General features: G+C 35.9%; 1 protein-coding gene across 20 annotated transcripts in view; it reads right to left on the reverse strand.

Annotated features, from left to right (window-relative positions):
• Nucleotides 1-24,885, reverse strand: part of SCMH1 (Scm polycomb group protein homolog 1) — a 348,969-nt gene that overhangs the window by 234,270 nt on the left and 89,814 nt on the right. The gene's annotated exons all lie outside the window — the stretch shown is intronic.

A 24,885-nucleotide genomic window follows, 5' to 3' on the forward strand; every position in this document is an offset into this window, starting at 1 on the left:
TCTCTAAAATAGACCATATTTTATGCCCAAAGCTACTGTTAGCAAATACAAGAAGATAGAAGATACTACCTTGTATTCTATCAGATCATAATGGATTGAAATTAGAAATAAATGACAGAATAAAAAACAGAAACGTCTCCAACACCTAGAGATTAAGTAATACGCTATTATATGATGAATGGATAACAGAAGACAACAGGAGGGAAATAAAAAAATTCTTAGAAGTAAACGAGAACAAAGACACATCATATCAAAATCTCTGGGACACTATGAAAGCAGTACTTAAAGGAAGATTTATTTCATGGAGCGCATTCAACAAAAGAAGAAAAAATAAAAAATAAATGACTTAACCTACACCTCAAAGCACTAGAAAAAGAAGAGCAGAACAACACCAAAAGTAGTAGAAGACAGGAAATAGTTAAAAACAGAGCTGAAATCAACAAAATTGAAACAAGAGAAACAATAGAAAAAAATTGACAAAATAAAGAGTTGGTTCTTTGAAAAAATAAACAAAATTGATAAACCCTTAGCCACACTAACAGAGAGAAGAAGAGAGAGAAAACCAAATTACTAAAATTCAGAATGAACAAGGAAATATCACAACAGACATGACTGAAATACAAAACATAATTAGAAGCTATTTTGAAAATCTATACTCCAACAAAACAGAAAACCTCAAACACATCAACAAATTTCTAGAGACATATGAATTACCTAAACTGAACAAGGAGGACATACACAATTTAAATAGATCAATTTCAAGCAATGAAATAGAAGAAGTCATCAAAAGCCTACCAACAAAGAAAAGTCCGGGACCAGATGGGTTCTCAGCCAACTTCTACAAAACCTTTAAGAAGAACTCATTACAATACTTCTCAAGTATTTCATGAAATAGAAGAGGAGGGAACCCTCCCAAACTCATTCTATGAAGCCAATATCACCCTGATACCTAAACCAGACAGAGACACATCGAGGAAAGAAAATTTCAGACCAATATCCTTAATGAACATCAATGCAAAAATTCTCAACAAAATCTTAGCAAATTGCATACAAAAATATATTAAAAAGACAGTGCACCACGATCAAGTGGGTTTTATCCCAGGGATGCAAGGTTGGTTCAGCATTCGGAAATCAATAAATGTCAATCACCATATCAACAGACTTAGAGTTAAGAATCACATGATATTTCGATAGATGCAGAAAAAGCATTTGATAAAATACAGCATCCCTTCATGCTCAAAACACTAGAAAAAACAGGGATAGCGGGAACATTCCTTAACATTTGTAAAGGCCATCTACGCTAAGCCCATGGCCAATATTGTTCTAAATGGTGAAAAACTGAAAGCATTCCCCCTAAAAACTGGAACACGGCAGGGATTGCCCTCTTTCACCACTTCTGTTCAACACTGTCCTTGAAACTCTAGCCAGAGCAATTAGACAAACTAAAGAAATTAAAGGGACATGAATAGGAAAAGAAGAACTCAAACTATCCCTGTTCACTGATGACATGATTATATATTTAGAGGAACCAGGAAATTCCACCAGAAAACTTTTAGAACTCATAAGTGAATTCAGTAAAGTAGCAGGATATAAGATTAATGCTCATAAATCCAATGCATTTTTATATATAAGTGATGAATCTTCAGAGAGAAGTTAGGAAAGCGACCCCATTCACAATAGCTTCAAAAAAAAAAAAAAAAAAAATACTTGGGGATCAATCTAACCAAAGAGTGAAAGACCTCTACAAGAAGAACTACAGAAAACTAAAGAAAGAATTAAAGAAAAACCTTAGAAGATGGAAAGATCTCCCATGTTCTTGGATAGGCAGAACTAATATTGTCAAAAGGCCATACTACCAAAAGTGCTCTACAGATTCAATGTAATTCCAATTAAAATCTCAATGACGTACCTTACAGAAATCGAGCAAGCACTCATGAAATTCATCTGGAAGAATAAGAAACCCAGAATAGATAAAGCAATCCTTAGAATGAAACAGGGGGTATCGCAATACCAGATCTTCAACTATACTACAAACAACAGTAACAAAAACGGCATGGTATTGGCACCAAAACAGACAGGTAGATCAATGGTACAGAATAGAGGACATGGACACAAACCCAAATGAATACAATTTTCTCATACTAGACAAAGGGGCCAAAAATATACAGTGGAGAAAAGACAGCCTCTTCAACAAATGGTGCTGGGAAAACTGGAAATCCATATGCAACAGAATGAAATTAAACCCCTATCTCTCACCCTGCACAAAACTCAACTCACAATGGATCAAGGACCTCAGAATCAGACCACAGACCTTCTTCTTATAGAAGAAAAAGTAGGTCCAAATCTTCAATATTCGGCTTAGGATCAGACTTCCATAACAGGACTCCCATAGCACAAGAAATAAAAGCAAGAATCAATAAACTGGGCCAGATTCAAACTAAATAGCTTTCTCTCAGCAAGGAAACTATCAACAATGTGAAGAGAGAGCCTACAGAGTGGGAGAAAATCTTTGCCACTCATCTTCAGATAGAGCACTAATTTCCAGAATATATAAAGAACTCAAAAAACTCTACATGAAGAATAACAATAACCCAATCAACAAATGGGCTAAGGATATGAACAGACACTTCACAAGAAGATCTACAAGCAATCAACAGATATATGAAAAAATGTTCAACATCTCTAGTAATAAGAGAAATGCAAATCAAAACTACCCTAAGATTCCATCTCACCCCAATTAGAATGGCGATTATCAAGAACACAAGCAACAATAGGTGTTGGAGAGGATGTGGGGGAAAAGGTACACTCATACATTGCTGGTGGGGATGCAAATTAGTGCAGCCACTCTGGAAAGCAGTGTGGAGATTCCTCAGAAAGCTTGGAATGGACCCACCATTTGACCCAGCTATCCCACTTCTTGGCCTATAGCCAAAGGTCTTAAAATCAGCATACTACAGAGATATAGCCACAACAATGTTCACAGCTGCTCAATTGACAATAGCCAAATTGTGAAAACCAACCAACCTTGATGTCCTTCAATTGATGAATGGATAAAGAAACAGTGGTATATATATATATATATATATATACACACACACACACACATACACACACACACAATTGAATATTACTCAGCCATAAAGAATGATAAAATTATGGCATTTGAAGGTAAATGGATTGCAGTTGGAGAATATCATGGTAAGTGAGATAAGCCAATCTCAAAAAAACCAAAGGACGAATGATCTCACTGATAAGCGGATGATGACACATAATGGGGGGTGGGAGGGGTTAGGGTTAGGGTTAGGGAGGGGGGCAAGAATGGAGGAAGGAAGGACTATAGAGGGAAAAGAGTGGTGGGAGGGGTGGGGGGGAAGGGAAAAAATAACAGAATGAATCAAACAACATTTCCCTATATAAATTTATGATTACACAAATGGTATGCCTTTACTCCATGTACAAACAGAGAAACAAGATGTATCCCATTTGTTTACAATAAATAAATAAAAAAAAAGGAGCTGGATTTGATTGGCACATACTATATGCATGTTTTGAAATTCACTGAACCCTACTTAATATATATTAATACATGTTAAACAAAAATGAAACCAATTCTTTTACATTTATATGAAATTCAAAATAAATTCATAAGCAAAACTTTTATTGAATTTAGAAGAAATTAAATTATTAATTTAAATATTTTTGCCTCATTCTCTTTTATTTCAATCACATGTTTATCTTGTCTACTTTTATTTATTTACTTTGTGGTTCTGGGCATTGAACCCAGGGCCTTGCACATGCTAGGCAAGTGCTTCTAATATGAGTTTACATTCCCAATTCCTGTCTACTTTTTAAATTAAATAAGTGAAATAAAATAAGTTAAGATAGGGAGGCAGACAAAGAAAGAAAAACCCCACGACATTTCATCAAATTAATCTAGCAGTTCTCAAGAAGATAGCTGTAACATCCAAGTGTCAAGGTCAGCATAAAAACAACCCTACCTTTATTGGTTGAGGCAGTTAATATGATTTAGCCCAAATAACCAAATTCTTGCTTTGCCATTAAGTAATGCTGCATTATGTAATTAAGTTGGAGGCGAGATAGAAATCAGAGTTCAGAGTTAGGGAGTTGGAGAGTGGATTCTGGAACAAGAAAGAAAACAGTTGCCAGCTCCACTGATATTCATTAGCAATATTTTCTGAGATTTCTGTAGAAAGAGGACCTCTAGAATCATTTAAGTAAGTTTTTAAAGAATGTGTCCTTGAAATAGATTTTGTGAATGGTTTCTTTACATATAGGTTATAATTATAACTGATGATAAGATACTATAAATTCAGTGAGAACTATAAATTCAGTTTAAAAGTTGTTTTCTTAAACTAAAATCCAAGCCCTGACACAGTAGCACATGCCTTTATCTCAGTAGCTCAGGAGTCTGAGGCAGGAGGATCACAAGTTCAAAGCCGCATCAGCAAAAAGCAAGCCCCTAAGCAACTCAGTGAGACCCTGTCTCTAAATAAAATACAAAATAGGGCTTGGGATGTGGCTCAGTGGTTGAGTGCCCGAGTTCAATCCCCAGTACAAAAACACAAAAAAAACAAAATACTAATCTAAAGGCTGGTCATACAGCCAGTTGTAGAGCACTTGCCTAACATGCACAAGGACCAAGACTAAAAATTTATTTCCTTCCTCATAAGTATATGACTAACGTCAGACTATCTTATAAAGCATTCACAGAAAATATTCAACTCATATTGAAATTTTATATTATTTATCCTAATAACTTATATCCCCCTTCCTCTTGTATTACACTCATAAAAAGGTAAAAACTATTATTCTTTTAAAATACTATTGTAATTAAATAGTTCGGATACATAAAAAAGTATGAAGATAAGGAGTGGACAAATATATATCACAATTCAACTGAAATACAATTAAGCTTTATATAAGTGTGTTCTGCAATTTGCTTTATTCACACTACACCTTTTTATTGTGAGATTTAACCAAGTTGTTATACAGATCCAGTCTGTCGTTTTCATTGTTTTGAATTCTAGGTAAATAGGCCACAATATTTTATTCCTTTATGATAGATGTTGGACATCATATAAATATTTTGTATATCCCTTATGCACTAATTGCAGAGTTTCTAAGGGGTATATCACCTTGGGGTGGAACTGCGGATTGTAGATAGTTATGTGCATTTTGTTTTAAACAGATATTTCCAAATTGTTTTTCACTATGGTTGTGCAATTTCTTTTCATATCATAGTGTACAAGATATTCCTTAATTCCACACCCTACTAATATTTGCTATTGTCAGCTTCTTAATTTTGCCAATCTTGCCAGGTGTGAAATAGCCTCATATAGAAATTTGTCTTTACTTAATTACTGGAAAATAGCTAATAAATATTTAGGTTGCCTGTTTATGTTCTTGTCATTTTTCTGTGGATTTGTCTTTTTCCAATCCATTTGTAGAATTTTTATTATTACAGATAGTAACTTTTTTCCTGATGACTTTTTTTACCTTTTTAAAAAATGTGTTCTTTTTAGTATACTTGCCAGTAGAATATTTGACATATTATTATTATTATTATTACATACATGGAGTATGACTTCCCATTCTTCTGGTTGTACATGAGTGGAATTATATTGGTCATATTATTCATATGTGACATAGGAAAGTGATGTCTAGTTCATTTTACTATCTTTCCTGTTCCATTTCCCTCCTTCCCTTCATTCCCCTTTATTTAATCCAATGTACTTCTATGTCTTCCCTATCCCCTCCTCTTATTGTCAGTTACCATATGCATATCAGAGAGATTTGGCCTGTCTTTTGGGGGGTTGGCTTATTTCACTTAGCATGATATTCTCCAGTTTCATCCATTTACAGAAAATGTCATAAGTTTGTTTCTCTTATGGCTAAGTAATATCCAGGTGTTATATAGTACATTGCTTTATCCATTCATATACTGAAGGACACCTAGTCTGGTTCCATAGTTTAGCTATTACAAATTGAGCTGCTATAAACATTGATGTGGCAGTGTTGATATAGCATGCTGATTTTAAGTCCTTTGGATATAAACTGAGGAGTGGGATACTGGATCAAATGATAGTTCCATTCCTAGTTTTTGATGAATCTCCCATACTGCTTTCAGAGTGATGCACCAATTTGGAGTACCACCCACAATATATGAGTGTACCTTTTCCCCCCACATCTCACCCAACATTTACTGTACTTATAGTCTTGATAATTGCCATTCTGACTAGGGTGAGATGAAATCTCAGTGTAGTTTTAATTTGCATTTTCTCTACCTGCTAGAGAGTTGAATATTTCTTATGTACTTGTTGACCGATCATATTTCTTCTTTTGTGAAGTGTCTGCTCATTTCCTTTGCCCATTTATTTATTGGGCTTTTTTTTTTTTTTTTTTTTTGGTGTTAGTTTTTTGAGTTCTTTATATATCCTGAAAAATTAATATAGGAATATTTGGCTGGTACATGTACCACAAATACTATTCTCAACTATATATTCTTGTCTTTCCAGTTTAAAATTATGGCATTTGATATATTCTGAGCAAAGAGAGGAATAACTGTGGGAATCAATAAGAAGTGAGGGGAAACCTAAACAGCATGGAGAATCAGAAAGGCATCTCAGAGAAAATTACAACTTACAACTTCAACCTGGCTCCCCACTGCAAGCATAAGATAAGCTGGAGAAGGTACACCCCCATCATAACAGCAGACTGGGCATCCTAACTGCAGGGAGAAATACAGGGTTTTTACAAGCTTTAACCCCAGTTTGTGGTTTGGTCTAAAAGACACCTCTGTACAAAAGCTAACTTTAGAGAAGAGATTCATTACATCTCAGCAAATTCTCAAAGTGCTATACCCAGGAGCCCATCTTAAGAGGGTCCTATTGTTAGGAACTAAACCAATCTGGGTGCAAGAAAACCCAAAACAACCACAATTCAGGGCTTCCTGTGGACACCCAACCACATCAACAGTGGTGATTTGGAGGAGTGTCTAACACAAACTCCCTGAGACCTAAGTAGTGAGGAGCACGGACTATGACAGGGAGGAGATGGGAGGGCATAGTGGTGGTGGTTCCACACTGTGACAAGGAGCTACACCAGTCGTTTGTGGTTTCACAAGGGGGCCAAGAGTGAGAATGAGCAGACTAAGGCGACAAATCTCTCATTCCTGCACCCCTTAGTCCCTGCCTGCAGCACAGAACTCAGGGGTTTGGTTCACCTCCCACTTTGGAGGTTTCTGGGGGTACACCTGGCTTGGTAATTTGACAAACCATGGGGGGCACACACTAGACACTTTCAGGTGAATATACACCATCTCATGTGAACTACAACCACCAAAGCTTGAATGGGGAAGAGGGCTTGCCCAAACATAGCAGGTGTTGGCGAGGATGTGGGGAAAAAGGTACACTCATACATTGCTGGTGGGGTTGCAAACTAGTGCAGCCACTCTGGAAAGCAGTATGGAATTCCTCAGAAAGCTTGGAATGGAACCACCATTTGACCCAGCTATCCCATCCTTGGCCTATACCCAAAGGACTTAAAATCAGCATACTACAGAGATATAGCCACTTCAATGTTCATAGCTGCTCAATTCACTATAGCCAGATTGTGGAACCAACCCAGATGCCCTTCAGTTGATGAATGGATAAAGAAACTGTGGCATATATACAATGGAATATTACTCTGCCATGAGGAATGACAAAATTATGGCATTCGCAGGCAAATGGATGAAATTGGAGGGTATCATGCTAAGTGAGATAAGCCAATCTCAAAAAACTAAAGGACGAATGATCTCGCTGATAAGCGGATGAGGACACACGGGTGGGGGTAGGAGGGGTTATTGTTAGGGTTAGGGTTAGGTTTAGAGTTAGGGATAAGGAGGGTGGTAAGAATGAGGAAGAAAGGAATGTATAGAGGGAAAAGAGGGGTGGGAGGGGGAAGGGAAAAGAATAACAAAATGAATCAAACAACATTGCCCTATGTAAATTTATGATTTTTAATTAAAATTAAAAATTAAAAAAAAAAAGCAGGCAGTCAATGGTGATTGAAGTTGGGTGATGAAGATTTCATGTACATTTTAATTTTTTTGTTTGGGATTTTTCCATAATAAAAGTATCTTTTCTGCTTGCCTAAAAAAAAAAAAAAAGAACTGAGGGAAAGGAAGAAGTTATTTAATGTGTATAGAATTTCAGTTTCTAAAGATGAAAAAAGTTCTGGAGATGGATAATGGTGATAGTTGCATAGCAATGTGACTGTACTCTATGCCATTAAACTGTATCCTTAAAAACAAACTGGCAAATTTTATGTTGTCTACATTTTTTACCACAATTTTAAAAATTATATAAGTAATATTAAGATCAATGAAAGTATATGAAGAGGTAAGGAAAAATGTATCAGACTTCAAAAATTTTAAAAGTTAACCCTAAAGCAACATGGAAAATGGATAACAGGAAAACCAAAGCTGTTGTAGGCAGAGCAGTTAGGATACAATTGTAGTAATCCATGGGAGAGATGATAGAAGCATGAACCAGGATGGTGTCAGATGAGATTCATTCATTCTTTCAATAACAACGTAGTGAATGCCATCATATGCCAAGCACTATGACAGGAAATAAAATAACAGTAAGACTGGCAAGACCCCATGGAATTGGTAAACAAGTATTAAAAAATAGATTGTATGATTAAGTGCTAAAGCAGAAGAAACAAATGGAATAACTATGGAAGACCAGTCAGGGACACCTCCATAAGGAGGAGATTTTTAAGCTGAAAATCGAATCAACAATCAGGCAAGCAAACAGTATGTGCAAAATTCCAGAGGACAGGTAAAGCTTCATATATTCAAGAGACAAAAAGGGAGCCTATGTGCCTGGATCTTAGCTAGGAGGTGATAACATGATCTGTGGCAACAGCATTGCTGGGGAATGGGGGCAGAAGTACAAGCATGAAATCATTTAGGGGGTTGAATCAATGGTCCAAAAGAAGAACTATGACGGCATAGATAAAGGAAGAAAGGGGTAGAAAGATCCATCAGATATTTAGGATACAGTCCTGATAGGTACTAACAATGAACTGAAAATGAGAAAAGGTAATCTCAGAAGTTACTCCCAGTTTTCACACCTGAGAAAACAAATTAATTAAGAAGCCATTCACTGAAACTGCCAACAAAAAGTAAGTTTCAGAATCACCTAGCAAGCTTCTCCTCGCCCTACCCCATGGCATGGTGCTAGGGAACTGAATCCAGGGCCTTGCTAATAGTAACACTGCTCAACCACTGAGTTCACTCCCAGTTCACTTTAAAGAGCTTTTTAAAAATACTAATTCCTGTATTCCATCCCCTTGGAGATACCAATACAATAAATTTTTTAAAAATACTTTATCTTTGTACAGAAATTTTTTATTTTAAAGACTCTCTCCCAGTGATTCTGAATCATGGATATAGACTAAGTTAACCAGAGTTAGTTTCCATTACTTGCAACCAAAAGAACCCTATATGATACAGAAATTGATATGTGAAGAAAACTGGTACAAAATGACAGGATTAACTGGATAGAGGTTGTAACAGAGCAGTGCAGATTTCTCTGTACTATGCTGAGAGGTTGGCCATCCTTCAATGTGGTATGAGATAACTGGTCAAACTGTGGCCTGTTGTGTACTGGATTCAGTTACTGAAGTACGCTGCAAAAAGAGCCTTGCTAGGAAAAACATAGGCTGTTATGTGCACTGACCATTCATATAGCCTTCATACATGTGGCTTAATATGAAAGAGGGCAGATATCAAAGTATTTAATAACCAAACCAGTCTGAATATCATCCAATTAAAAGATTATATTGATCAATTCAAATAAAAGTCAGCTATAACAACCAAGCCATACCAATGCATATTGGAGAAATAAGCCTTGAGGGTAAACTGGTCAAATGTGAAAGCACTGGGAAGGAAATGAGGCTTTCTTTTATAAAATTAAAAAAAAAAAAAAGGTTCATTCTGCCTACGCCTGTGCTGGAAACTGCTAAGTTGGAAAACTCTAACCAAGGCTAAAAACATATGAGAAAAGGCAAAAAGTTAGAACCTAACTATGAATGAGTCTGATACTTCACAGGGCCCTCCCAAATACTTCATTTGCATATTTCTTGCCTGATAAGATAAGATACAATCCAGAAGCAAGGTGCAGATTATTAATACCTTCCTTTCTAGCCTATTTCATATTAAGTAAACCAATAAATTTCTTTTTTGCCTCATTTGAGTTTGGTTTCTGTGCTCTGCAACCAAACATCCTATCAATATTAACATTAACATCCTACCAATATTTAAAAACTAGAATACTGCTTTTTTTTCCCCAAAAATAATCACCAGAGGCAATACCCTAAAACTACTAAATGAATCTCCAGGTCCAGTGTCTGTTATTTCTTCCTAAGTATTCCAGATGATCCATATGATCAGGCAGCCAAGGGAAATAGATTAAACTTTAACATATAGCACAAGTTTGATTGTCTCCTCCCATAGATTATAAAATAGTAGTTCTGTTCTTTACCAGGAACACAAAAGAAGGACATTATAACAATATTTATTTTGAACAAAATATGAGTCCAGCAATGTATCAGAAACCACCAAAGCATATAATGGTCATACAAAGTTGAATATGCCTTCCCGCCCAGGATCCTGGGTTATTTAATGTGTAGAAAAGGAAACACCTATAAATATAGCAGGGACTACCAAACCAGTCTCTGAAATTATCTAAGGATCTTTTTAGTAGATTAGGAGTGGCAAGTATGGGATTTTTTTAAATGTCCATCATCATCCAACAAAGCTATTTGTAACATATAATCAGAATAAAATACCAGTTCCGTCTAAATATAAGGTAAAGAAGTACACACATGAAAAATTAGGTAGAATGAAAATAGTTCATTAATTCAAATTTGGATTTAATTAATATGCATTGAGCACTTACTATGTAAGCATTTACTATATTAGGTAAGTAAATATAGGTTTTCATTAGTAACTATCAGAAATATCAGCAAATTAGTAAGTTGCCCAAAGTGACACTTTTTTCAGCATAATTGTTTATTTAAATGTCATAATTAAGGGATTTAACATATCAAAAGAAAATTCTGTTAGTGTTGAGAATACAGAAGTCAAAAATTATTAACATTTCAATGAAAGGACAAGAAGTGATACTGTAAGTAAAGTGAGCAGAAGTAGCTATTTTTAGACAAAATAGATTTAAAAACAAAACTGTAAAAAGAGACAAAGATCAGTATATAATGATCAAAGAATCAACTCAACAAGAGATATAACATGTGTACCTAGTGTTCTAGAGCACTCAGTTTATAAAACATTAGCTCTAAAGGGAGAGAAATGATCCAATATAATAATAGTGGGAGATTTTGACACCATACTGCCACAAGTGATAAATCATCCAAAAATAGACTTTAAAAAAAGGATCAATGAAACAAAGAAGAGTTGTTTTGAAAAGACAAAATGACACAAACTGTTAGCTAAACTAAACAAGAAAAGAGAAGACACAAATAAAATTAGAGATAAGAAGACTGTATAACTTATACTACAGGAATATGAAGTATCATTAGAGATTATCATGAATGCTATATGCCAACAAATTGGAAAACCTCAAAGAAATGGATGAATTTCTGGACACATATTACCTAACAAAATTGAACTATGAAGACACAGAAAACCTGAACAGAATGATAATGAGTAGTGAGCTTGAATCAGTCACAAAAGTCTACCAACAAAGAAAAGTCCAAGACCGGAAAGCTTCACTGCTCTCGTCTATCAAACTTTCAAAGAAGTACTGCCATAAATTCTTCTAAAATTATTCCAAAGTACTGAAAGAAGAGAATCCTTCTACTAACTTTTACAAGGCCAGCATTACACTGATATCAAAACCAGGAAAGGACCCTAACAAAAAAACTATAGACCAATATATCTGATGATCACAGAAGCAAAAATTCTCAATAAAATAGCAAATGAAACCCAACATGACTTTAAAAAGATCATTCACTATGCTCAAGCTGTATTTATCCCAGGGATTCAAGGTTAATTCAAACATATACAAATAATAAACGTGAAATACCAAATCAAAGCATGAAAGATAAAAATAATATGATTATTTCAACAGACGAAGGAAAGGGATTTGATAAAACTAAACATCCCTTCCTGATAAAAGCCCTGAACAAATTAGGTACTGATGGATTGTACCTAAACATAATAAAGGCTACATATGACAAACCCCAGCCAACATCATACTAGAACATTCAGCTTTTTCCTAATTCCTTATTGACATCTGAAACAAGACAAGGGTGCCCACTCTCACTGTTCTTATTCAGTATAATACTGAAAGTTTAGTCAGAACAATTGGGCAAGAGAAGGAAATTAGAAATAGACAAAGAGTAAGGGAGGAATTCAAATTATCACCATTTGCATATGATATGATTCTACATACAAAAAACCATAAAGACTCTGCTAAAAACCTATTAGAATTCACTAATATTGCAGAATAAAAAATCAACACAAAATCAGTAGTTTCATGTAGCAGTAATAAATTTGCTGAGAAAGAAACCATGAAAGCAATCCATTCACAATCACTACAAAACTTTTTTTAAAAACCTAGGAATAAACTTGAAGTGAAATACCTCTACAGTGAATATTATAAAACACAGATGAAAGAATTGAAAAACCACAGACACACACACACACACACACACACACACTCATACACACATACACACACAGAAAAAGAACAGAAAGACTTCCCATTTTCATGTATTATAAGTATAAATGTCACTAAAATGTTAATACTACCCAAAGCGATCTAGAGATTGAATGTAATCACCACCAAAATGCAATGACATTTTTTACAGGGCTAGAAAAATGAAATTCTGAAACTCATAATGAAGAACAAAAAACACTTAAATATTGAAATCAATCTTGAGCAAAAGGAGAAAAACCTGTAGGCTTCACAATACCTAATTTCAAAAAAATACTTCAGAGCCATGGTAACCAAAACAGCAGAGTATTTGCATAAAAACAGACACATAGATCAACAGAATACAACAGAGAATCCAGAAATAAACCCGCAAGTCTACAGCCAAGTGACTGTCGACAAAGGTGCCAAAAACATTGGAGAAAGAACAGACTCTTCAACAAATGGTGCTGGAAAAGCTGGATATCCACATGCAGAAGACTAAAACTTGATCTCTCTCTCTCACCCTGTACCCAAATCAAATCAAAACCGATCAAAGACCTACATGTAAGATCTGAATTACTAGAAAACACAGGGGAAACATTTCAACAAACTGGTATAGGCAATGGTTTTTTGGATCTGATCCCCAAAGTACATAAAACAAAAGCCAAAAGAGACAGTGGGATTAAATCAAAATAAAAAGCTTCTACACAACAAAGGAAACAATCAACAGATTAAAGAGACTATCTATAGAAGGGAGGAAAATATTTGCCAACTATCCACCTGACAAAGGATTAATATCCAGAATATATAAAGAACTAAAAAACTTAACACAAAAGTAAGTAATCCAATTTAAAAAATAGTCAAGTTATCTGAACATATACTTCTCAAAAGGAGAAGCTCGAATTGCTAATAAATATATGAAAAATGCTCAATTATTAGCCATCAGGGAAAATGCAAATCAAAACTGTAATGAGGTCCTATCACCCTAGTTAATTATAAAAACAAAACAAAAAATAAATGCTGGCAAGGAAATAGAGAAAAAGTAACTCACATACACTGTTGATGAGACTGTAAATTAAAACAACCTTTATGAAGAACAATATGAAGGTTCCTCAAAAAACTAAAAATAGATCTACCATATGAATCAGCTATCCCAATTCTAGGTATATATCAAAAGAAAATGAAATCAGTCTTCCAAAGATATACCTGCATGCCCATGTTCCCATATTTACTGTGGCTCTATCTGTAATAGCTAAGATATGGAATAAACCTTGGTGTCCATCAATGGATGAAAGGATAAAGAAAATGTGGTGCTGTATATTCATAATGGAATATTATTTAGCTATAAGTGAATGGAACAAGAGGACATTATGTTAAATGAAATAAGCCATATCAATAAAACAAGTACCATGTGTCCTCTCTCACATGTGCAAATTAAAAAAAAAAAAGTAGCCTTGAATATAGAATAGTGATTACTAGAGGATAGGAAGCAGAAGTGGGGAGTGGATAAAAGAAGGCTGAGGACTAGAGGGTGACTGCATCTCCCATCGCTCCAGAACTCAGGATTCAAGAAGGGTTGGTATTGGAGAGACTTGGACCAACATAGAGCCACAAGGTGAGTCACTCCCACCAGGTGAAGCTCCGCCCAGGCGGCAGGCCCAGATAGTGGGCAGCTTCTCAGAGCAGGGCAGGGCTGCGAGAGTCTTCCCCAAGCAACCCTTCTCCCTCCGGGGGCAGGCACGATCCACAGCCAGCTTCTCGGAGCAGGCCCACTCCGTGAGAGCTTTTCTGCACAGAGCCAACCCCAAGCCCTGAACCCAGCGGCAGGTCCCGGCCCCCAGGCAGCTTCTGGGACCAGGGCAGGACAGCAAGAGGCTTTCGCAAGCAGCCTGGCTTCCTCCAGCAGTGGCAGGCCCTATCTACAGCCAGCTTCTAGGAGCAGGCCCACCCAGTGAGAGGATTTCCCTGCAGAACCAGCCCCCAGCCCTGGACCCAGTAGTGGGCTAGGGACAGCTCTCTTCGGAAGCAATGCATTATCAAGTTCCTCCAAGACTTCAGACTACTGAAGACTGGGAGGTGATATACTAGAAATCTATAGGGACACTATAAGCCAAAGAGGAAATCTGCAATATCTCAGAGTCCCACTGATATCTGACCAATATGAGAAAACGGGGGAAGAAAATGTCCCAAACAAACCTAGATACTATATCAATAAAACCCAATGACAGCACAGCAGAAGAAATGTCACAAAGGGAGTTCAGAATATACATAATTAAAACAATCAGGGAAGCAAACAAGGAGATGAAACAGGCATTGAAGGATGAGATGAAAGAGCAAATGCAGACATTAAATGATCCCACCAATCAACAGTTAAAAGAGCAAATATGGGAAGCAAAAGATCATTTCAATAAAGAGTTAGAGATACTGAAAAACAAACAAACAGATATTCTTGAAACGAAGGAAACAATAAACCAAATTAAAAACTCCATAGAAAGCATAACCAATAGGATAGAACCCCAGAAGAAAGAACCTCAGATATTGAAGACAAAATATTTAATCTTGAAAACAAAGTTGACCAGAGAAGATGGTAAGAAATCATGAACAGAATCTACAAGAATTATGGGATATCATAAAAAGGCCAAATTTAAGAATTATTGGGATTGAGGAAGGCTTAGAGAAAAAAACCAAAGGAAAGAACAATCTATTCAATGAAATAATAGCAGAAGATTTCCCAACTCTGAAGAATGAAATGGAAAACCAGGTACAACAAGCTTATAGGACTCCAAATATACAAAATTACAACAGGCTCACACCAAGGCACATTATTATGAAAATACCTAACATACAAAATAAAGACAGAATTTTAAAGGCTGCGAGAGAAAAGAATCAAATTACATTCAGGGGGAAACAAAAACGGATATCAGCAGATTTTTCAATCCAGACCCTAAAAGCTAAAAGGGCCTGGAACAACATTTTTCAAGCTCTGAAAGAAAACAGATGCCAACCAAGAATCATATACCCAGCAAAACTTACCTTCAGATTTGACAATGAAATAAAATCCTTCCATGATAAACAAAAGCTAAAAGAATTTACAAAAACAAAGCCGGCATTACAGAACATTCTCAGCAAAATATTACATGAGGAAGAGATGAAAAACAATGATGTAAATCAGCAAAGGGAGGAACTACCCTAAAGGAACGCCCAAATAAAGGAGAAATCAAGTCATGTTGAAAAAAAGAAATGAGCCAAATGATCAGGAATACAAATCATATCACAATAATAACCCTGAATGTTAATGGCCTGAACTCATCAATCAAAAGACATAGAGTGGCAGATTGGATTAAAAAGAAAAATCCAACAATTTGCTGCCTGCAAGAGGCTCATCTCATACAAAGAGATTCCCACAGACTAAAGGTGAAGGATGGGAAAAAACATACCATGCACATAAACACAGCAAAAAAGCCAGAGTATCCATCCTCATATCAGATAATGTGGACTATAAGCCAAAACTAGTCAGAAGGGATAAAGAAGGACATTTCATACTGCTTAAGGGAAGCATAAATCAGCAAGACATAATAATCATAAATATCTATGCCCCAAACAGTGGCTCATCCATATACATCAAACAAATCCTTTGGAATGCCAGAAATCAAATAGACCACAACACAATAATACTAGGGAATTTTAACACACCTCTCTCACCACTGGATAGATCTTCCAAACAAAAATTGAATAAAGAAACCATACATCTCAATAACACAATCAACAATTTAGACATAACGGACATATATAGAATATACCATCTAACAAAGAACGAATACACTTTCTTCTCAGCAGGACATGGATCCTTCTCTAAAATAGACCATATTTTATGCCCAAAGCTACTGTTAGCAAATACAAGAAGATAGAAGATACTACCTTGTATTCTATCAGATCATAATGGATTGAAATTAGAAATAAATGACAGAATAAAAAACAGAAACGTCTCCAACACCTAGAGATTAAGTAATACGCTATTATATGATGAATGGATAACAGAAGACAACAGGAGGGAAATAAAAAAATTCTTAGAAGTAAACGAGAACAAAGACACATCATATCAAAATCTCTGGGACACTATGAAAGCAGTACTTAAAGGAAGATTTATTTCATGGAGCGCATTCAACAAAAGAAGAAAAAATAAAAAATAAATGACTTAACCTACACCTCAAAGCACTAGAAAAAGAAGAGCAGAACAACACCAAAAGTAGTAGAAGACAGGAAATAGTTAAAAACAGAGCTGAAATCAACAAAATTGAAACAAGAGAAACAATAGAAAAAAATTGACAAAATAAAGAGTTGGTTCTTTGAAAAAATAAACAAAATTGATAAACCCTTAGCCACACTAACAGAGAGAAGAAGAGAGAAAACCCAAATTACTAAAATTCAGAATGAACAAGGAAATATCACAACAGACATGACTGAAATACAAAACATAATTAGAAGCTATTTTGAAAATCTATACTCCAACAAAACAGAAAACCTCAAACACATCAACAAATTTCTAGAGACATATGAATTACCTAAACTGAACAAGGAGGACATACACAATTTAAATAGATCAATTTCAAGCAATGAAATAGAAGAAGTCATCAAAAGCCTACCAACAAAGAAAAGTCCGGGACCAGATGGGTTCTCAGCCAACTTCTACAAAACCTTTAAGAAGAACTCATTACAATACTTCTCAAGTATTTCATGAAATAGAAGAGGAGGGAACCCTCCCAAACTCATTCTATGAAGCCAATATCACCCTGATACCTAAACCAGACAGAGACACATCGAGGAAAGAAAATTTCAGACCAATATCCTTAATGAACATCAATGCAAAAATTCTCAACAAAATCTTAGCAAATTGCATACAAAAATATATTAAAAAGACAGTGCACCACGATCAAGTGGGTTTTATCCCAGGGATGCAAGGTTGGTTCAGCATTCGGAAATCAATAAATGTCAATCACCATATCAACAGACTTAGAGTTAAGAATCACATGATTATTTCGATAGATGCAGAAAAAGCATTTGATAAAATACAGCATCCCTTCATGCTCAAAACACTAGAAAAAACAGGGATAGCGGGAACATTCCTTAACATTTGTAAAGGCCATCTACGCTAAGCCCATGGCCAATATTGTTCTAAATGGTGAAAAACTGAAAGCATTCCCCCTAAAAACTGGAACACGGCAGGGATGCCCTCTTTCACCACTTCTGTTCAACACTGTCCTTGAAACTCTAGCCAGAGCAATTAGACAAACTAAAGAAATTAAAGGGACATGAATAGGAAAAGAAGAACTCAAACTATCCCTGTTCACTGATGACATGATTATATATTTAGAGGAACCAGGAAATTCCACCAGAAAACTTTTAGAACTCATAAGTGAATTCAGTAAAGTAGCAGGATATAAGATTAATGCTCATAAATCCAATGCATTTTTATATATAAGTGATGAATCTTCAGAGAGAAGTTAGGAAAGCGACCCCATTCACAATAGCTTCAAAAAAAAAAAAAAAAAAAAATACTTGGGGATCAATCTAACCAAAGAGTGAAAGACCTCTACAAGAAGAACTACAGAAAACTAAAGAAAGAAATTAAAGAAAACCTTAGAAGATGGAAAGATCTCCCATGTTCTTGGATAGGCAGAACTAATATTGTCAAAAAGGCCATACTACCAAAAGTGCTCTACAGATTCAATGTAATTCCAATTAAAATCTCAATGACGTACCTTACAGAAATCGAGCAAGCACTCATGAAATTCATCTGGAAGAATAAGAAACCCAGAATAGATAAAGCAATCCTTAGAATGAAACAGGGGGTATCGCAATACCAGATCTTCAACTATACTACAAACAACAGTAACAAAAACGGCATGGTATTGGCACCAAAACAGACAGGTAGATCAATGGTACAGAATAGAGGACATGGACACAAACCCAAATGAATACAATTTTCTCATACTAGACAAAGGGGCCAAAAATATACAGTGGAGAAAAGACAGCCTCTTCAACAAATGGTGCTGGGAAAACTGGAAATCCATATGCAACAGAATGAAATTAAACCCCTATCTCTCACCCTGCACAAAACTCAACTCACAATGGATCAAGGACCTCAGAATCAGACCACAGACCTTCTTCTTATAGAAGAAAAAGTAGGTCCAAATCTTCAATATTCGGCTTAGGATCAGACTTCCATAACAGGACTCCCATAGCACAAGAAATAAAAGCAAGAATCAATAACTGGGCCAGATTCAAACTAAATAGCTTTCTCTCAGCAAAGGAAACTATCAACAATGTGAAGAGAGAGCCTACAGAGTGGGAGAAAATCTTTGCCACTCATCTTCAGATAGAGCACTAATTTCCAGAATATATAAAGAACTCAAAAAACTCTACATGAAGAATAACAAATAACCCAATCAACAAATGGGCTAAGGATATGAACAGACACTTCACAGAAGATCTACAAGCAATCAACAGATATATGAAAAAATGTTCAACATCTCTAGTAATAAGAGAAATGCAAATCAAAACTACCCTAAGATTCCATCTCACCCCAATTAGAATGGCGATTATCAAGAACACAAGCAACAATAGGTGTTGGAGAGGATGTGGGGGAAAAGGTACACTCATACATTGCTGGTGGGGATGCAAATTAGTGCAGCCACTCTGGAAAGCAGTGTGGAGATTCCTCAGAAAGCTTGGAATGGACCCACCATTTGACCCAGCTATCCCACTTCTTGGCCTATAGCCAAAGGTCTTAAAATCAGCATACTACAGAGATATAGCCACAACAATGTTCACAGCTGCTCAATTGACAATAGCCAAATTGTGAAACCAACCAACCTTGATGTCCTTCAATTGATGAATGGATAAAGAAACAGTGGTATATATATATATATATATATATACACACACACACACACATACACACACACACAATGGAATATTACTCAGCCATAAAGAATGATAAAATTATGGCATTTGAAGGTAAATGGATGCAGTTGGAGAATATCATGGTAAGTGAGATAAGCCAATCTCAAAAAACCAAAGGACGAATGATCTCACTGATAAGCGGATGATGACACATAATGGGGGGTGGGAGGGGTTAGGGTTAGGGTTAGGGAGGGGGGCAAGAATGGAGGAAGGAAGGACTATATAGAGGGAAAAGAGTGGTGGGAGGGGTGGGGGGGAAGGGAAAAAATAACAGAATGAATCAAACAACATTTCCCTATATAAATTTATGATTACACAAATGGTATGCCTTTACTCCATGTACAAACAGAGAAACAAGATGTATCCCATTTGTTTACAATAAAATAAATAAATAAAAAAGGAGGCTGGATTTGATTGGCACATACTATATGCATGTTTTGAAATTCACTGAACCCTATTAATATATATTAATACATGTTAAACAAAAATGAAACCAATTCTTTTACATTTATATGAAATTCAAAATAAATTCATAAGCAAAAACTTTTATTGAATTTAGAAGAAATTAAATGTATTAATTTAAATATTTTTGCCTCATTCTCTTTTATTTCAATCACATGTTTATCTTGTCTACTTTTATTTATTTACTTTTGTGGTTCTGGGCATTGAACCCAGGGCCTTGCACATGCTAGGCAAGTGCTCTACTATGAGTTACATTCCCAATTCCTGTCTACTTTTTAAATTAAATAAGTGAAATAAAATAAGTTAAGATAGGGAGGCAGACAAAGAAAGAAAACCCCACGACATTTCATCAAATTAATCTAGCAGTTCTCAAGAAGATAGCTGTAACATCCAAGTGTCAAGGTCAGCATAAAAACAACCCTACCTTTATTGGTTGAGGCAGTTAATATGATTTAGCCCAAATAACAAATTCTTGCTTTGCCATTAAGTAATGCTGCATTATGTAATTAAGTTGGAGGCGAGATAGAAATCAGAGTTCAGAGTTAGGGAGTTTGGAGAGTGGATTCTGGAACAAGAAAGAAAACAGTTGCCAGCTCCACTGATATTCATTAGCAATATTTTCTGAGATTTCTGTAGAAAGAGGACCTCTAGAATCATTAAAGTAAGTTTTTAAAGAATGTGTCCTTGAAAATAGATTTTTGTGAATGGTTTTCTTTACATATAGGTATAATTATAACTGATGATAAGATACTATAAATTCAGTAGAACTATAAATTCAGTTTAAAAGTTGTTTTCTTAAACTAAATCCAAGCCTGACACAGTAGCACATGCCTTTAATCTCAGTAGCTCAGGAGTCTGAGGCAGGAGGATCACAAGTTCAAAGCCAGCATCAGCAAAAAGCAAGGCCCTAAGCAACTCAGTGAGACCCTGTCTCTAAATAAAATACAAAATAGGGCTTGGGATGTGGCTCAGTGGTTGAGTGCCCGAGTTCAATCCCCAGTACAAAAAAACAAAAAAAACAAAATACTAAATCTAAAGGCTGGTCATACAGCCAGTGGTAGAGCACTTGCCTAACATGCACAAGGACCAAGACTTAAAAATTTATTTCATTCCTCATAAGTATATGACTAAAGTCAGACTAATCTTATAAAGCATTCACAGAAAATATTCAACTCATATTGAAATTTTATATTATTTATCCTAATAACTTATATCCCCTTCCTCTTTGTATTACACTCATAAAAAGGGTAAAAAACTATTATTCTTTTAAAATACTATTTAATTAAATAGTTCGGATACATAAAAAAGTATGAAGAATAATGAGTGGACAACTATATATTCACAATTCAACTGAAATACAATTTAAGCTTTATATAAGTGTGTTCTGCAATTTGCTTTATTCACACTACACCTTTTATTTGTGAGATTTAACCAAGTTGTTATACAGATCCAGTCTGTTCGTTTTCATTGTTTTGAATTCTAGGTAAATATGCCACAATATTTTATTCCTTTATTAATAGATGTTGGACATCATATAAATATTTTTGTATATCTCCTTATGCATATAATGCAGAGTTTCTAAGGGGTATATCACCTTGGGGTGGAACTGCTGGATTGTAGATAGTTATGTGCATTTTAGTTTTAACAGATATTTCCAAATTGTTTTTCACTATGGTTGTGCAATTTCTTTTCCTATCAATAGTGTACAAGATATTCCTTAATTCCACACCCTTACTAATATTTGCTATTGTCAGACTTCTTAATTTTGCCAATCTTGCCAGGTGTGAAATATCATCCTATTAGAAATTTGTCTTTACTTAATTACTGGAAAATAGCTAATAAATATTTAGGTTGCCTTGTTTATGTTCTTGTCATTTTTCTGTGGATTTGTCTTTTTCCAATCCATTTGTAAGAATTTTTATTATTACAGATAGTAACTTTTTTCCTTGATGACTTTTTTTACCTTTTTAAAAAATGTGTTCTTTTTAGTATACTTGCCAGTAGAATTATTTTGACATATTATTATTATTATTATTACATACATGGAGTATGACTTCCCATTCTTCTGGTTGTACATGATGTGGAATTATATTGGTCATATATTCATATGTGAACATAGGAAAGTGATGTCTAGTTCATTCTACTATCTTTCCTGTTCCCATTTCCCTCCCTTCCCTTCATTCCCCTTTATTTAATCCAATGTACTTCTATTCTTCCCTATCCCCTCCTCTTATTGTCAGTTACCATATGCATATCAGAGAGATTTGGCCTGTCTTTTGGGGGGTTGGCTTATTTCACTTAGCATGATATTCTCCAGTTTCATCCATTTACCAGAAAATGTCATAAGTTTGTTTCTCTTTATGGCTAAGTAATATTCCAGTGTGTATATATATTACAATTGCTTTATCCATTCATATACTGAAGGACACCTAGTCTGGTTCCATAGTTTAGCTATTACAAATTGAGCTGCTATAAACATTGATGTGGCAGTGTTGATATAGCATGCTGATTTTAAGTCCTTTGGATATAAACTGAGGAGTGGGATAACTGGATCAAATGATAGTTCCATTCCTAGTTTTCTGATGAATCTCCATACTGCTTTCCAGAGTGATTGCACCAATTTGGAGTACCACCAACAATATATGAGTGTACCTTTTCCCCCACATCCTCACCAACATTTACTGTTACTTATAGTCTTGATAATTGCCATTCTGACTAGGGTGAGATGAAATCTCAGTGTAGTTTTAATTTGCATTTCTCTACCTGCTAGAGATGTTGAATATTTCTTCATGTACTTGTTGACCGATCATATTTCTTCTTTTGTGAAGTGTCTGCTCATTTCCTTTGCCCATTTATTTATTGGGCTTTTTTTTTTTTTTTTTTTTGGTGTTAAGTTTTTTGAGTTCTTTATATATCCTGAAAATTAATATAGGAATATTTGGCTGGTACATGTACCACAAATATATTCTTCAACTATATATTCTTGTCTTTCCAGTTTTAAAATTATGGCATTTGATATATTCTGAGCAAAGAGAGGAATAACTGTGGGAATCAATTAAGAAGTGAGGGGAAACCTAAACAGCATGGAGAATCAGAAAGGCATCTCAGAGAAAATTACAACTTTACAACTTCAACCCTGGCTCCCCACTGCAAGCATAAGATAAGCTGGAGAAGGTACACCCCAATCATAACAGCAGACTGGGCATCCTAACTGCAGGAGAAATACAGGGTTTTTACAAGCTTTAACCCAGTTTGTGGATTTGGTCTAAAAAGACACCCTCCTGTACAAAAAGCTAACTTTAGAGAAGAGATTCATTACATCTCAGCAAATTCTCAAAGTGCTATACCCAGGAGCCATCTTAAGAGGGTCCTATTGTTAGGAACTAAACCAATCTGGGTGCAGAAAACCCAAAACAACCACAATTCAGGGTTCCTGTGGACACCCAACCACATCAACAGTGGTGATTTGGAGGAGTGTCTAACACAAACTCCCTGAGACCTAAGTAGTGAGGAGCACGGACTATGACAGGGAGGAGAGTGGAGGGCATAGTGGTTGGTGGTTCCACACTGTGACAAGGAGCTACACCAGTCGTTTGTGGTTTCACAAGGGGGCCAAGAGTGAGAATGAGCAGACTCAGGCTGACAAATCTCTCATTCCTGCACCCCTTAGTCCCTGCCCTGCAGCACAGAACTCAGGGGTTTGGTTTCACCTCCCACTTTTGGAGGCTTTCTGGGGGTACACCTGGCTTGGTAATTTGACAAAACCATGGGGGCACACACTAGACACTTTCAGGTTGAATATACACCCATCTCATGTGAACTACAACCACCAAAGCTTGAATGGGGAAGAGGGCTTGCCCAAACATTAGCCACGCCACTGGGTGCAGGAACCAAGGCCTCTGGAGTGAGGAGTGCACACTCACCTGGCACGGTCCATATACCACCAAAGCTCAGTGGGCAAGAAGGGCTTGTGGTGGCACCAACCTTCTTCTTGCCCTGGGGTCAGTATAAAAAAGCTTCTAGAAGGAATACAGCCCTGGCACAGTCAACATTTCCTTAACCTGTAGGTAAGAAATGCAGAGCACAGCCTGATAACACCTGAAACACCAACCTGTTGGGTCTGAGCACAGAGGAAACCCAACAGGCTTTAGCTGTGATGCCCGCCCTCATACTCCTGCCACACCTGGCAGAGTCCAATGTTATAAGACCTAGAAAGAATCACCTCAAATCCAAGAGAGCCAGCCTAGGAGGAAATTTTGACTCTTTCCCCCAGCCCCGCCTCTATTCTTGTATTATTTTTTAAATTTCTCATTATTTTTTGTCATTTTCTAAGGCTTTCATTGTTTTTTTTTTTTTCTTATTGTTCTCATTTTTTCCTCCCCCCCCCCCCCGCCCCCTGCCAGATACTGGGGATTGAGCCCCGATGTGTTCTACCTCTGGGCTGTGTTGCCAATCCTTTTTATTTGGGGAGAGAGTATTGCTAAATTGCTGAGGCTAGCCTCCAACTTATAATCCTCCTGCCTCAGCCTTTGGTGTCACTGGGATTACAGACTTACACCACCATCTCCAGCTTCATTTTTTCCATTTTAATACATTTTTTCTTCTTTATTTTTTTTACTTTGTTTCCCCTTCCTTACTATTCTCCTGTTATTTTTTAAAATTAATTTTAATTTTATTAAATTTTGACTATTTCATCATCTACTATTATTATTTTTACCCCTTTTTGTCCTATTGT

The sequence above is a fragment of the Sciurus vulgaris genome (genome assembly GCF_902686455.1).
Source record: "Sciurus vulgaris genome assembly, chromosome: 1".
NCBI classification, from domain to species: domain Eukaryota; kingdom Metazoa; phylum Chordata; class Mammalia; order Rodentia; family Sciuridae; genus Sciurus; species Sciurus vulgaris.